Consider the following 6,886-nt stretch of genomic DNA (forward strand, 5'->3'; position numbering starts at 1 on the left):
ATATAATAAAATAAATTAAATCACGACGTTTCGATTGCAACACAAGCAATCATCATAATTTATTTTATATTTTCTACCTACTACGTGACCTTACCGAGAGAACCAAAGAGTATGGATCCCTGCAGTCACGAAAACTTCAAATCGAGATACCCCCCCCCCCCTCGTGTAGCCTGCAACGGACTGCTGGGGCAAGTGGTGTTAGCGGGTAGCGTCTGTGATGTTAAAGGTGCAAAGATCACCCGTGTAGCCCGCAACAGACTGCTGGGGCAAGTGCTGTTAGCGAGTAGCGTCTGTGATGTTAAAGGTGCAAAGGCAAAGATCACCCGTGTAGCCTGCAACAGACTGCTGGGGAAAGTGCTGTTAGCGAGTAGCGTCTGTGATGTTAAAGGTGCAAAGACAAAGATGACCCGTGTAGCCTGCAACAGACTGCTGGGGCAAGTGCTGTTAGCGGGTAGCGCCTGTGATGTTAAAGGTGCAAAGACAAAGATCACCCGTGTAGCCTGCAACGGACTGCCGGGGCAAGTGCTGTTAGCGAGTAGCGCCTGTGATGTTAAAGGTGCAAAGGCAAAGATCACCCGTGTAGCCTGCAACGGACTGCTGGGGCAAGTGCTGTTAGCGGGTAGCGTCTGTGATGTTAAAGGTGCAAAGATAAAGATCACCCGTGTAGCCTGCAACAGACTGCTGGGGCAAGTGCTGTTAGCGAGTAGCGCCTGTGATGTTAAAGGTGCAAAGACAAAGACCACCCGTGTAGCCTGCAACAGACTGCTGGGGCAAGTGCTGTTAGCGAGCACCTATGAAGGCCGGAAGGGTACACGAAGGGGTGGGTTGGCCAGCACCTTGCCCGAAGTCAGACAAACACTACCTAGTGAAAGACCCAACTCAGAAGATCCCCTGGGTATCTTTTTCTTAATCTTCCACGAAGTTGCTCATGGTCCACCCCTACCGAAACTGCATCCGCTTGCACAAACCATGGCGGAAGATGCGGATACCTGATGCACAAATGGGAAATATTTCAAAAAAACCTCTCCAGTAGTGTTAGCGACTGTGGTCATCCAGAACATACCGTATCAACATATAAGGGGCCGTCCATAAATGACGTCACGCGCTTTTTGACGATTTTTGACCGCCCCCCCCCCCATCGTCACACGGCGTCACAAAAAGTCAGACCCCCCCTCAAATATGACGTCACAAAGCTCTGCCCCCCACCTCCCCCTCAAATAAAACATGCTTCAAATCGCTTTAAAATGTTGTCATTGTAGTGCGTACTTAATGTACCGCTGCACTCTGATGTTGTAGGAGAAAGCATTTATTAAAAAGTCTATTTAATTAAGTAGAACGTGTTGTCTATATTTATTTGAAGTTGCGAATTTTGATGTGACGTCACATTTCCCAAACCCCCCCCCCCACCCTCATCACACATCGTCACAAATGTCTGACCCGCGCCCCTAGGTGCGTGACGTCATTTATGGACGGCCGCTAACGACGCAATGCCCGATCCACAAACGGACGAATTGGCGGTAGGCCGGTGCAGCGTAACAGACCGGTCCTCATAAAACACTTTGAAATGGAAATTTGAATTAGTAAACCTGTTTATCAGTCTTTCATTGACCCTGTCGCCAAGTTAGACGCGATTCGAAGGTGTATTCAGTATACGGAGACTTGTTTAAAAAAGGTCAATATTGACTATTGACTATTGACTTGGGTTCGAGAGATGCGATTTTTTGGGTCGACTTGTAAGGCGAGCGCCTGGAGCAACAGCAGCAGCTTTCTTGCGTTGCCTTACGAGCCTCAGGTGGGACTGGGGCATCATCTTCGTCGTCATCTTGACCCGCCCATGATAGCATGGCAAGTCGGGATCGTTAGGGTTATGTCAATGGAAACAATAAATGAGGTCAAAATATAAAACTCGTGGAAAAACCAAAGGCTTTTTTAAGGACAAGGTTTTCCAATAAAGGCAGAATTGTTCATGAACGGTCAGTGCTCGTGTTTCCCTAACCTAACCCTCGCCATCCGACCAAGTCTAGGGCACGAGTCAAAGCGCTGAGCCAAACGTCATCATGCTGGGTGCTATAATTCAACAGACTGTGAAGCTTCGTGTTCAGCTGCTCATAACTTTCGTCTTCCGACTGCTTCGACATCACGAGAACTGATTTTGACGCACTACCCCGCAAGATTTTCTGACCGGGGTTGCGAATCGCGGGGAAATAAATAAATAAAGTGGGAAAACATTTGCTTTTTTAAATATTACATACACCTTTGTACCGCCAATATGTCCAAATGCGAAGGAGACATCAGAGCAATACACTCGCGACTGCCCGAATTCATATTCTTGGTTCTTTTAGTAAAGTCACGTCGATGGAAAATAAAAAAAAATTAAAATAAAAAAACCACGATGCTTCGATCGCAACACAAGCGGTCTTCATCAGGCCTTCATCAGGTGACTTTACCGAAAGAACCAAGAATGTGAAATTGTCGTTGTTGCTCTGCATCTACATCAGCTGAACGAAAGAAGAAGACGCCCTGGTGCGGTGGTCGTTAGGGCAGCCGCTCTGGGACCGACCCAGGAGCGTAACGAGTGTGGAGGCAGGCGTGCCTTTGCCCAGGGGGGGAGCCAAGGGGGGGTGGCCAAATGTACGAGTTAGGGCCCCCTTGACAACCACCTAGAGATATGTTTTCAGCAACAGTGGAAACGAACAACACATTCCTGTGGAGGGAGCTGGAAGGAACGTTGGGTTGCTCGGTCAATGGCCAGGGTCAACGGCGGCGTGGTGTATTCCGCAAATATGCCCGACCGTGAGGGCGGGCATATTTGTGAGTAGGTTAAACGTTGAGTTTTATAAGGGCACCACGGGGTGACCAGCACCTACCCACCCAGCCCCACCCCTCCCACCCCCCACCCAGCCCCTCCCCACCCAGCCCCACCCCTCCCACCCAGCCCCACCCCACGCTCCCCACCCAGCCCCTCCCCACCCTCCCCACCCTCCCCTCCCCACCCAGCCCCACCCTCCCCTCCCCTCCCCACCCAGCCCCACCCTCCCAACCCAGCCCCTACCCACCCTCCCCACCCAGCCCCTCCCTCCCCACCCAGCAAGCTCCCCACCCTGCTTCTCTCCACCCAGCCCCATCCCTCCCATTTTTGGATGCACGACGGACGGACACAATAACCCCCTGTGGGCTGGTGTAACCAGGAGGTTCCTACCAGTATAATGTAGTTACTCCGCCACTGGGTCGAACCGTGACCTTGTGCACCCATGTGCTGCCACTAGGGCTAGGGGTCGGCAACCTTGCGGCTCTGGAGCCGCATGCGGCTCTTGAAGGACTGCAGTGCGGCTCTTGAATTTCGAACAAATATGGCTCTTCTTGCTATTTTGGTTGCTGACCCCTGACCATGGTAGTCCAGTTAATCATGGAAGTCAAATTGCTTAATTTGAAACCATCTTCTCGGTTGAAATTGTGTCTGTGTTTGTAGATCTGAATTGCCTCGTGAACAAATCTCTGATAAAAACCCGTGGGTTTGCAAAGAACCTTGGTATCGGAGAAAATTATATCGTGATCACCCACAGCGTTGTAACAGTGATCAGCCACGGCAGAAGAATTCGTTTTGCCATGTTTCAAATCTGATTTGTGCTCGCGAATTCGGTCAGAGACATGTCGCTTTGCCTCCCCGATATAGCAATCACCGCAGGTACAACTCAATTTGTAAACCCCGGGGTACTGTAAGTCAGGAATGACATCCTTCACGGATGGGATCAGATCACGAATTTTGTGTACTGTATTGAACCGGACCTGGATCTTGTGTTTGTTTAGAATTTTGGAAATCTTTTTAGTAACGCCTGCTATATATGGTAGTGTGATGGTTTTGACCGGAGTATCAAGTGGTTGTTTCTGTATGGAGGGAGAAACAGCTTGGCGGATGGTACGGTCAGAGTAACCATTCCTTTTGAGGGCCAGATGTACATGTTTTAATTCACTGGTCAGGTGGTGTTGGTCCGAAATGCAATGAGCCCTATGGTATAAAGTTTTGATTAGAGAATTCTTTTGGGCTGGGTGGTGGTGGGAATCAGGTTTCAAGTAGGAATCTGTGTGGATGGGTTTCCTGTAGACAGAATGCCCCAATGAGCCATCAGGTCTCCTCTCAAACAGAACATCTAAGAATGGTAGCTTGCCATCTTTCTCCACTTCCATGGTGAATTTGATGGCGGGATGTCTGGCATTGATGTGGTGTAGGAAAAGGTTCAGAGCTGGGAGGCCATGTGGCCAAATGATGAAAGTGTCATCCACATATCTCTTCCACAGGGAAGGTCTGAGGGTGGAAGTCTGGATGGCGTCTGATTCAAATTTCTCAATGAAAATATTGGCTATCACTGGTGACAAGGGGGATCCCATGGGGGTACCCTCATTTTGTTTGTAGAAGGAGCCATTCCAAGTAAAGTAGGTATTGTTGAGGCAGTGCCTAACCAGTGCAGGTGTGTCGGGGTCTAGTCCATGTTGGACCAAATTTTCAATTATTTCAATGGTATCAGGTACTGGAACCTTGGTGAACAAAGAGACCACATCGAAGCTGACAAGGATATCGTCAGGGGACAGTACAACGTCTTTGACCATAGAGACCAATTGGGCTGAGTTAAGTACTGCTGAGGCGGTCTTGCCAGTGAAAGGCAGCAAGGTATCTGACAGAAAACGGGCTAGTCTATAGGTAGGAGATTTTGTTATTTTTTTTTACCTACGTGACTTTACCCAATAGAACCAAAGAGTATGGATCCTTGCAGTCACGAAAGCTTTAAATCTAGAATGGCTCTTTTTGTTGATTCGGTTTCCGGTCCTTGCACTCAGCCGTGTCACCGTCTTGATGCGTGACTTCATCGTGCCTCATCGCTGCTGAATATCACATTTGCCACAAATGAACCAAAATACCTCGCTGGTCTCGTGAAGGAGCATAAACCATCACCCTTTAACACCTTCACGATTACACCACAATGTTATTAATAATTTCGCAATGTTTAGCATGTAATTTCATACATTTTGTTATTACACGTTGAATATAACACTGCCAGAGGTCTTCTAATCATTAGCACTTTACAATCCGTGACTCTTGTAAACGCACATGCTGTAAGTTCAGCGACACACCGCAAATATTTAAAAACAAAACATGACGTCACATTATAATCACTGCAGGAAAACTTATTACAAAGCATTAATTTAATGGGTAATACAACTACAGTCTGTTAAGGCTATACGGGGGCAATCGCGCTGCACCACGAACCCACCGACCCCAGTTCCATTCCCTAGGTTCGGCTCAGCTTCAAATGATAACCTGCTGCGATGTGCAATAAACATCGCCACCGGGGACTCAATATTATTTATTCTTTACACAGTGTTCATTAACGCTTCGGGGAAATTATATTGCAGTGCATCAGCATTCATTAAATAACTATCTGGACAAATTGCAAACCAACAACGCCAGCAACAATGACGTCAACGTTCTTTATTAAATCACTTTTTTTTTAAACTTGGTTCGAAGCTTTCGTGACTGTAGGAATTAATCTTTGTTTTTTTCGGTAAAGTCACGTATAAATAAGAAATACATGATAACCTGCTACGCATTCATTTCACTTCTTACTTACAACTTTCCCTAACGTCACCTACATTTGCTTCTTTCGTCACTGACACGTACAGTACATAGATCAATTGCCATAAAAAATGTAAATGTGACTACTAAATACTTTAATACAAATACTATTACAATTATAAAGTACAACACGTCCACTTATCTACACTGCAGCCTGCTTCTTGATCGCACTCCGTGTACTGGCAGTCTCTAATGTAGACTGTAGACATTTTTATAAAGCTTCGCCAGTGTACTGCCAGTCTGTAACGTGGCCTGTTGCCTGCTTATTAATTAAAGTCAGTGCACTGGCAGTCCATTATCTACGCTGTAAATATTGCTATGAGGCAGGGTGAGTGTATGCCAGTCTATCATGTGCACTGTTGCCTGGTTCTTTACCTTGGTCAGTGTACTGGCAGTCTATAATCTAGACTGTAGCCTGCTTCTTAACTTAAGTGTCCGTACTGCTGCTCTAAAATGTAGACTTATTCTAGATTATCTCTTCAATGCATTTCAATTGTTTCGTTTGCTCACGTCACCCTATTTACTGATATGTAGTACTGCGATGCTGATTTCTATGTTATACTGCTCGGCTGGCCTGCCAACGATCCATCCTGGGTTTAACCAGACTCATAAATCATAAAAAGATCTGGACAAAGTCCTATCGGTGAGCTCCTCCGGCAGGCAAGGCTGCGTTGGCTGGGTCATGTAGCCCGCATGCCCAGCCACCGCATGCCGAAACAGCTTTTGTTCGGCTGGATTAAGGGGGATAAACGGGCGCGGCACGGGCTAGAGAAGAGATGGAGTGATGTGGTACAGGAGGACGTGGAGCTGAGTGGACTTGCCGATGACTGGTACCAGCGGTGTCAAGATCGGCCTCTGTGGAGGAGGCTCGTGAAGGACGCTACTGGGCAGTTGGAGGTAGTCGCCCTCCAACAACAACGGAGGGCGGAGGAGCGACGCTCACAACAACGAGCGGAGCGCCGGGTGGCTAAAGCACAGCATGTTGGCACAGTAGGGGGCACAGGTGGTGCATCAGCCAGTCATCTCAGTCAGTCGACCCGTGGCACCTGCTGGGTCTGCCCCGTGACCTCCTGCCAGCGGGCGTTCGACACTTCACGTGGCCTCAAGGTGCACATGGCCTGGCACAAGCGTCGTGGTGACGTCACCGCCACTTAGTGGCGAATGGCTGTTGTTGTTGTGTATGTAAGTCGATGTGTGTGTGTCTTTTTTGCCCGGGCAACGCCGGGTACTTCCCACTAGTATGTTATAAAGGGGCCC

This window comes from Petromyzon marinus, chromosome 30 (genome assembly GCF_048934315.1).
Source record: "Petromyzon marinus isolate PM22_M1 ecotype Great Lakes invasive population chromosome 30, UKy_Petmar_22M1.pri1.0, whole genome shotgun sequence".
Taxonomy (NCBI): Eukaryota; Metazoa; Chordata; class Hyperoartia; order Petromyzontiformes; family Petromyzontidae; genus Petromyzon; species Petromyzon marinus.